We start from the raw sequence: 10,307 nt of genomic DNA, 5'->3' as shown, positions 1-10,307 counted from the left end.
ACGAGCCCCAGACTGGACCATTACTTTCCACGTACACATTGATGCCTCTAAGTTTGTCGTGGGGGCAGTGTTGTGCCAACCTGGTGAGCATAACCTAGATTACCCAGTGAGGTTTGCTAGCAGGCAACTCACTGAGATGGAGATGAATTATTCGACAACGGAAAGGGAGGGATTAGCCATGGTGTTTGCCGTGAAGAAGTTCCGGCATTACCTACTGGCCACCCCCTTCACCTTCTTTGTAGACCATCAAGCCCTGCTCTATTTAGTGAACAAACCTTGTGCTACAGGACGTATAGCTTGATGGCTTCTCCTGCTCCTAGAGTTTGACTTCTCCGTGGTGGTGCGGAAGGGAAAACAACATTACATGGCTGATCATTTGTCCCATATACCCACAGGAGAAGCCGTTGGACAAGGCATCATGCAAGAGTTACCAGACAACCACTTATTCCATCTGTCCAGCGAAGGAGACCTATTCACGGCCGATCTCACACCATACTGGGCAGACGACATAGTCCAAGTGCTCGAGCATGGGCTGCCCGAACGACCAATAGAACGGGCACGGCTTAGGCGCTTAATCCTGAAAATCCAGCCCTACCAGCTGATTGCAGGCCAGCTTTATAGACTGGGGCAAGACGGATTGCTACGTAGGTGCATATGTGAGCATGAGATGCACGATGTGCTCTCAGAGGCGCACAATTGTATTGCAGGAGGACACTTTAGCGGAGACACGATAGCATGGAAGGTGCTGCAGTCCCAGCTATGGTGGCCCACACTTTTCCGTGATGCTACACAATTCGTCAAGCATTGTGACGAGTGCCAATGGACAAAAGTCCCGATTCGTAAAGATTAGATGGAGTTAACCCCTGTCATTGCTCACCAACCCTTCGAAAAATGGGGGATTGACTTTATAGGACCCATCAGCCCCGCGGCGCAATACTCACAAGCCAGGTACATTGTGGTGGCCACGGATTACCTCACCAAATGGGCGGAGGCGAGAGCCACGCGGAGAAACGATGCTAGGACGACTGCCAAGTTCTTATAAGAGCAAGTAATCTCGCGTTTTGGTTGCCCCATCGAACTGGTTAGCGACCAGGGGACGCACTTCATCAAGGAAGTGATAGCCCATCTCCTATCCACCTTTCTCATCATCCATCGCAAATCCTCACCATACTACCCTCAGGCTAATGGCCACGCGGAATCAACCAACAAAATTCTCATCAATGTCCTGACTAAAGTAGTCTCAGCCTCACGAAGCGACTGGGATAACAAGTTGATGGCAGCCTTGTGGGCCTACCGAACAACTTATAAAACGGTCATCGATCAAACACCTTTTAGGCTAACCTATGGGACTGAAGCCATTCTCCCATTAGAATTCTTCATCCCTAGCCTGAGGATAGTGCTCCAAGAACGATAGGAAGGGAAGGAAGCATGGACGCAACATTTGGTTGAGCTGGAATGCTTCATCTTCTAGCCACCCATGCACTTATCTGCAAGAAAGCCCGACGCAAAATCTGGTTTAACAAACATGTCAAGCAACAGGAGTTTGAACAGGGTGACCTAGTGCTCCTCTACTCAATTAAAGATCATAAGCAAAAGATGAAATTCAGAGGTCTCGGACCCTTCAAGGTCCGGGCAATCAGCCGAACTGGTAATGTCGAGCTTGAAACACTGGATGGTGAAGGGATTGGCTTCTTTAATGGTAGCCGGGTCAAGAAGTACTACCCGCCCACTCATCCCTTGCATGAGCCACCAATGGTAGAACCACCCGTCAAAATACGAGTAGCCACAATTACGAAAATCTGCGAGAATGAGGAGGAGCTTGTAGAACCCGCCTACCTCCGTGTCACGATCATTGCCAAGCAGGCGTGTTCCTTCGATGCCCTGATTGATAAGGGGGCGGATTTTAACGTGTTAACACACGAGCATTCGATCCAACTCGCCAAGCCAATACTTCATCCCACAAAAGCCAAATTAAGCCCATATGGGGCTCAATCCTACCCGCTTCTTGGCACATGCTGAGTCGCCATTTCTATCGAGTCTGAAACTATCCCCATGCTGTTTTACGTATTGCCAAATATCGTGGATGCAAGCATTGCTCGGGCAAACCTTTAAAAAGCAGACCCACTGCAATGTTGATTATGAGTCGCAACGCATCCACTTAACGATCGGCAACGTGCATATTGTCACGACTTTCAGCAAGGGCCTCGCAACCCTATCACTGCTCATAGGTCCACCGATAGAAACAGCCGTACATAGGACTAAGGAGGGGGCCCATGCATATCTACCACAACCAGATCCCCATAAACCGTAGCCTGCATCACCCAAAGCAAAATCCCAACAGCCTCACTTGCAATGGGTACCTAAGCAACCTTGAGAACCGCCTAGAACTAGACGGGCATGTCTGTAGAAGACCTACAAATCTAAACCTAGGAAGCCAAGACGCCATCATCGCAAGTGCCGCGTGATTAAACAAATATGGGTCTCTAAAATCCTCCTGCGTGCACAAGGCTACTATGAGGGGAATGCCTCACTGTGGATCCCTAAAATCGCGACTGTCAAACGCACTAGTTCTACATCGACCTCAAGTCTAATCAGTCCTTGTCCCCCGATGCCTCAAGACTATGAATCGCAGGGCTCACCCCACTCATCCGACCCCTCCACGTGTCAACCCAAGAGTGTCGCACACGCCTATCGGCCCAAACAATGACCATCACCACAAGTGGCATCATCCAACCAACCCAACCCGCCGCTCTGCAGCCTAGCTGATTGCAGCAGCATAGCCCCTGAGATCAAACCCGACCCATCCGTCTTGCCAACACCCAAGTTGCCGACTCAAACGGACCCCCAGCTGCAACTCTGTATTGTCAGAACCTCCAGCTCCAGCAAACCTAGACCACCCGCCGGCCTTAAGCCCTCCTATGAACGAAAGTCATTTCTAACGCTGGCCGCTGACCTTGCAGAGGACACTGGAGCTGATGTGGTGGACTGCATCAAACAGCTCGATGCCACCTTTGTTGCACTAGCCCTCAGCTATGATCGCTTGGACTTGGGACTATTAGGAGAACCCTTTGCAACAGACGTGCACAATATGCCTTGCTCTTGGGAGACTTTTGAACTCGCCTTTGCACAGGCTTCTCGCTCTGCTGCCGAGTTGCTCGCTAGCGAGGTCTCCAAAGAGCAAGCCATTAAGCAATGCCTCATCACCTCATCTGACCCACGGACAACGTCTGCCATCACTGCCCAAGAGAGCGTAAGGTTATCCCACCTGGCGGATACGGGATCACCCTTCTTGAAGCAGTGGTACGCTCTTAGGTGGAAATGGGAAGTCGACGGATGCCGCATAATGACCAACACCGAACAATGCCGAGCCATCAAAACGGCCGAGTATAATCCCACCTACGTCGCGCCTACCTCGTATAGAGTGTTAACCACTCTTCGGGGTCGGTCCATGGACGATCATATCTCAGGGCACCCCTATCTCGACCGCCTCTTAACAGAGGAAGAGCTCCACATCGCAAGTCGGGTTGACTCCGGTGATTTGCTCACAGATGTCCTCACGTACATCACACATGTAGGCATTCGACCCTGTGACATGGATTGCGCTGCGCACCTGGAATATAACCCCAACTTCTATGTTTGGCTCCTACATAAATAAACATGAACGCCTTGGCTCCACAACCTCCAATCCTGGGACAAATTCTTCTTTTCCAAAAGGGGGAAGGGGCAGTAAGGGGATAAGTAAGGGGATAAACGGAGTTAAATCTAAAAAGTAAACCAAGTATGAAAGGCTCAAAATTGAAATGCCATATAAAAGGAAGTGATAGAAGTCTGAAAGGAAAAGTTAGGGCTATGAGCAATAAAATCTGCTATGCTTTTGGTCGTCCAGCAAATTAGTTGCCAAAAAAATACTAAAAAGGGAATTGGCTAAATGTGCAGGTGGCGACCATGGCAAGCCAAGACAAAGCAGGCAAGCTCCCCTTCTTGGAGGAAGAACAAGTGAAGTACGGCCTCACAGTGGAAAGAAGAGCATTCAACCAGCTGAAGTTCCGCCACATATCCAACCTGGAAGACGTAGCCATCGAAGAACCGGTGGTACGTCAAATTATAGAGCAATGCTACCTACAAAGGTACCTGGACCCAGTGGGCCAGAGGATAAACTACACCCTGTGCACTGAGTTCTTGCATACCTTCAACAGAAACAGGGGCACCATCACAGTGCAGGACAGGGAAGCCACCAGACAAGTGCAGGTATCTAACCCCCGAGTTGGTAGAAAGGGCACTAGGGCTGCCAAACAAGGTGGAGAGGAAACCAAAAAGAGACGTCTATGCCATGTTGGGGATGGATAAAGTGGAGATCCACACCAACGAAGGAATTAGCCTGGCAGACATCCCCAATCAAGAGATTCAGAAACTGCAGGCGAAGATGATGCATGCCCTGTTCTCGAGCCAGCGGTACAACATCATTATGTCCAGAATCAATGTACCTCTGCTCGAAAGCATCGCTGCGCAATCGTTGGACGAGGTGAACCTCAATGGGTTTGTAAGGAAGACAATTCAGGCTTCGGCAAAGGCCCTAGTGACAGGAGGAAGAGTCGTGGCAAGAGAATCCCCTTCACCCCGATCGACCCGCAAAGCCTCATCCTCCAAGGCCTCCACCATAGGGTTTGGAGGTGCCCTTACCGCAATCATCCACAAAGCGATAGGGCAGGGACAAGCAGGAGAAGACAAACAAGGAGGTGACGAGAAAAGTGGCGAATCGCCGTCGTAGTCCCAGCCTCATGCGGAAGAGCAGTCTGATGAAACGGAAATGGACACCGATGAGGAGGGAGAACCCCAGGCTACACCAAAAAGGAAGGCGAAACAACGGACTAAGGCCCTACATGGAAAAAGAGAAGAGGAGAGAAGGAGAAAAGAGAAGGAAGAGCTCGAATGGGCACAAAGGGAGTCGGTAAGGGATGAGGAGGAAAGAAAAAAGAGGGCCGAGGAGGAGCTGAGAAGGAAGGAAGAGGAAGATTTGGAGCTGGCAACCCGTCGCTCCATCGAGGAACAGCAAAGAAGAGACGTGGAAGGAGCAGGGGGTCCACACCAACCTAAGGCACCCGGTCCCAGTACTGGTGTGTCGAAAATTGTGCACCTGCCCCCTGAGAAGGAAAAGGAAAGGACCCAATCAGGCCAGCCTCCCCTCACCTCATGCCACCCATGCAAGCCACCCCTATCATAGTGACACCCCCTGCCACCGCCACCCGGGGGCACACCCCAAAAGTCGATGAGAGAAACGTGGTCACCTGGCTGTAGTTTCTAGTGGAAAGGGAACTGGCAAGGGAAGCGGCCGTGGCCACCCCAGCTTCAGGAGCCAAAAGGGCAGCCATGGCCGAACTGGAGCTAGGGTCGGAATTGAAAAGACAAAAATTAGAAGAGGTTGCCACTGCTACAACCATGCCCCACCTCCAGCAGGCCACTACGACGAATATGTGAAGGAGCTGCTCGCACAGTTGCAAAGAGCCAGACAGGAAAGGAGGATAGCCATGGAGGAGCTACCAACGGAACGAGAATCACAAGTCGCCCTCCAGCTGGACAGAGTGAAGTAGATAACAGAATATCAAAGGGAAATCGCTGTGCTCAGGGAGGAAGCCAGCACTAAGGAGGCAGAAGAACTAAGAGCCCTGAAGGAATGCGACGCCGCCTGGGAGGGAAGAAGGAAAATCCTAATGGAGTGTCTCAACGGGGAGAGGGAAACGAATGCCCACCTTCGGCGCAAGAATGACCAGTTATCTGTAGCCAACTTGGAAGCGCAAAGCCAGCCTGACAAAATCAGACAAGAGGGTGCAGAGCTAGATCAATTAAGGGCAGAACAAGTGAGAATGTTGCAGGTAAACCTGGACCAGCTCAATGCACAAATCGCAGAGGAACACCAGGAGCAGTCCCGCCTACACCATGAGCTCGAGGCCTAGCAGCAACACCTCATAGAAATGACCCTCCATCAGGGGGAGAGCCTGGAAGATATGGAAAGAAGGGCAAAAGAATGGTCCGATCATAACGAGCATAGAGTACGGGACTTAGCACGCCGGCTAGCCTAGGCCAAAGGAGACAGGGTGCTGGCTGAGAACCACGCAGAAGCAGCCCAGCTCTCCATGATAGCCCAACAGTACACCTTTCTCAATACGCTGCTCCACGCCACCAGACCAGAAGGAGATGAAGCCAATGATTAGCTGCAAAGAAAATTAACCATTGCGCGCAGAGCTCTCATAGCAGGCCTGCACATGTCGTTGCAACTAGGAGGCCCACCGCAGAGCCTAGAAGAGCAGAGAAGATATCTTGCATAGGTAGGCCTGATGGCACAGGAGATAGATAACCTCGGTTTCATAGAGGAAAAAACACAAGAAGATGAGCAAGCGGAAGGGGGTGAACCGGAGCTCGATGTGGGACCTCAGGGGGACCTCAGGAGGAGGAATATGTCCCACCACCCCCTCAACCACAACAAGTCGAAGTACAGCCGCCTGACACATCTGCCGAGCGAAGAGCGGCCCAAACCAACCGTAGGAAAGAGATGGTGGAGAAGGCAAGAAGAAAGCTGAATGCCAGACTTGTCCCGAGGTAGCCTGCCCCTCTCCTACTGCGCACCCAAGATTTCCATGCCGAATTCCATGCCGAATTGATTATCTGGGAACAACAAGAGTATAACCGCGACCCCTTCGACTTGCACTTTGAGTTTCCCCCTGCCTTGAATAGGGTACTGCCCATTCAACTGGTGGAGGATGTCATTACCATGGGTGCAAGGCTCAAAGCCAAATGGTTAGTGGAGCATGAGGCTCACCCAACAGCTTGGGGAGTCGAGGACCACGAGTTTTGGCAAGATAAAGTCCTCCAGGTGCCTAGATCAGTGGAAGGCTATAATTGCCAACCCACTTGGAGGAGACGCATTTTTGACATCAACCTGGAAGCGTGGATGGCATTTTGCAACACCCTCCCTTCAGAGAGAAACGACCCCACTTTCATGCCGTATCCTCGAAGGGTAGGAGTGGACTTCAATCCGTCCATCCACAGCAGGTTCGATTTCCCCATCATCTATAATACCAATAGCACCTCCCATAGAAACGCCCTCCTTTTCACCCTCCCCGACTTGTATAGCTCTATAGACACATTTCTTAGCGAATTCACCTCTTTCCCCGACCTCGCATTCATCACCACTTGTAATTATCTTAGGTTAATTAGGATCCTAGTCCACCAAGAGCCTGCACCCCAAGAATGCCACCTCCCACCCCTCTATTTTGACCCCAATGCCATAGACAGCAACACCATGACTCGCCTCATGATGCGTGCTTCTCTTTTTCCCTCTTTTTGTGGTGCACTACTCGAAGACATGAACCTGCCTTTCTTTCTACCACCACTCTCAAAACCTGCCTCCACATTAAAGGCTACTTGTTGAGTCGAAAATTCCTTAACAAGGGCCCCCGTCCTCCACCAACCCCTACCCACTATTCAGATGATGAGGAGTAAACTCCTCTCTTGTACTGTTTCCTTCATGTATACGCCTTCTCATGCTACCAAAAAAAAAAAAGGGAGAAAGAAAGAAGGAAAGAAAGAAAGAAAGAAAGAAAGAAAAAGCACACACGATCACAGCACCGCACCTAGGGGTCCTCAAATTAGGTACGTCTAGCAACCTTGGTCGGATGGCTCCATCCCTAATCCCCTAGCCCTTTCATACATGCCCCACAATTGTCGAGGGCACATTAAGGGCAGGACATACCTAGGGAGCTCGCCTCGCCCATGATAGTCTTTTGCACTCATCTCAATGCCATTACAACCCACCGTGGTAAGCAAGGCTTGAAAGACAATGGAAAGACCATAATCACGTCTCCAGCAATCTTCAAGTGTACTCCCCGTCTTCATTGACACATTTTTCCATCAACTTAGCCCCTTGCTTCACCGACCCCTCGCTATATAAGGAACTAGGCCGACAATATTCTAACTAAGTAATATCTAAGTATGCACAAGCACTCACATAATGCCTGCACTGAAGTATATTCACAGTTTGGGTCCTCAAGTGCAGGACAATACTCTCAGCTTGCTTAGAGTTCGACATGTCTCCCAAACTAATTAAATATGTCTTGTGCACAATCGAGAAAACTAGCACTACCCTTAGGGAGAGACCACCTGAGAGGTTTTCAATTGCACGTATTGAAGACCACAACGGAAGTGCCATTCGTTCTTCATCAACACCCAACTCTGACTGCTTACCCCTCACCATCCGACAAGCCCGGAAAGAATAGTCCTATGCGGAATCCCCAACAAACCAACACGTGTGCCGGCCACCAATGCAAACCCCACAAACACCACAAGCGTCCTTGTCACCCACGTCTTCGGTGCATGCTACCACCTGCTACCTACGACAATGAGTGCCATGGGACTGGCACTCGTCTAGGAGGGGGTAATGTTAACCCCAACATGAAGAAAGCAAAAGGAAGTGGAAAAAAGACGCAGGGCAAAGGCGAAAAAAAGGTAGCCTGACTGAAGAAAGAAAAGGAGAAAATGGCAACCTTAAAAGTCCAAGGCAAATACAAAAGGGGAAAGGCGCATTTTTAAATAAAAAGACGCACCCTAAAATCTTGTAAAAGAGTGCCGGAGAGCCGTGCAATTTGTAAATGTAGATGGGCGGTAAAAAGGAAGCTAGAAAGATAGAAGGACAATGGGGAAAAAGGCCTAGGCTATGGCCGGCCATGTAAAAAGGGGAAAAGGGAATGCCCGCCCAAAAAGGGATTTAGGGTTTTGTATATAAAGTTGAAAAGTGAATGAGAAGCTCATTCTTTGGTGTGTGGCAAAAGAAGTCTTCTTCTTCCTCTCTTCTTATCTCCTTCTTGCTTGTGTGTGCTCTTGAGAGAGGGAGTGTGAGAGTGTGAGGGAGTGAGCGTGTGTGAGAGAGTGAGGGATCAAGAGGGTGAAGCTCTTCACCATCTCCTCCCCCCTTCTTCTCTTCTCTTCTCTTGCGCGCGCGGCTATGGAGGATGGAGCTTGGAGATGGAGGAGGCTTGAGGATGCTCGAGCTAGCATCTAGGATCGTGGAGCTACCGGAGTGCAAGAGGGAGGAGGGCACTCGATCGAGCATCAAGGTAAGCTCACTACACTCGTAGGATCGACAACGCGTCAGCTAGGTGAGAGATAGCCATTGGAGCTCGCTTGAAACGCTTGAATCAATAAGCGGTCCGTGGGTCTTGGCGGTTGAGCAAAAGCTCCCACACTAGTATTGCACTTGGTCGCCAAGTCGAGACCCTCAAACCCAAAGGCCCTACCCACATTCACGGAATGATGGGTTAATTGGACGCCCATGCAAACAAAAATCTAGGGTTTCTACCCTAAGGATCAATCGACCTAATGCTAAAACTTGGATTGAGTTTGAAAACTCTAGGACCGAATGTTGTCAACCGAGTACAATTAAGGTTGGGTTGGGTAAGAAGACACCCCAAACCCTACATCTTGACTAAACATAATTCCTTGACTAGGAAACACCGTTCAATGGATGAAATGATACCATGAGTTAGGTACAACACTTGTGCAACAAGTTGCAACATCGCATGGCTTGTGGTTTAATCACAAGAGAGGTTTGCCACTCCTTGAAATGAGGTTGGCAGGTTCTAGCACAAGTCTAACTTGCATGAGGATGAGTAGTCATCCTGCTACATCACCTTTCTTGGGCTGATTTGCCAAGTTAAGGTAAGTTATGTATTGCCTGGTAAGCAAAGGATCAATCAAGTTAAAGCGACATGGTCGCCAGTATTTATTGTCTTAACTTAAGAAACCTAAGGTGTTGATTAATTTGGGCTGACAGTGTATGACCCTAACCCAAGGGCAAAAGGGTAAACAAACAAACCCTTGGGAATCTTGCCAAGTCGCAATTGATCTCGGATTGAATGCTGGATGCATTCAGAGAGAAGGATTCACTCCTTTAGCAGTTGACCAAATAAATGACCACTGGATTGATTGTGTTTGTAACACTTTAGGAGCACTGTATGCATTGTTTTCTCTAAATATGGAAATATAATTAATGCTTCAGGTTGAAGGCGTGAAGGGAGAGGCAGCATCAATTACCCCCAACTGTCTACCTGACCCTTACCAAGGGGGTTGTTAGCCACACTGGGAACATGGACCGAACCCCCCGCAAGAGGTCTCTCCATTGGGCACTACTTGGAGCACGAGGACGCTTGGGTGCTAGGGGGCTCGGACCGTAAATCCCTTGCCTTCCAGACCCCACACAAGAGGCCGATGCGACTCGGGATTGGATCTTGAGGCCGCATACTAGTCTATGGGCAGAA

This window comes from Lygodium microphyllum, chromosome 3 (genome assembly GCF_053477565.2).
Source record: "Lygodium microphyllum isolate KBCC chromosome 3, Lygodium_microphyllum_v1.1.10, whole genome shotgun sequence".
Taxonomy (NCBI): domain Eukaryota; kingdom Viridiplantae; phylum Streptophyta; class Polypodiopsida; order Schizaeales; family Lygodiaceae; genus Lygodium; species Lygodium microphyllum.
Note: the sequence above shows the minus strand (reverse complement) of the source record.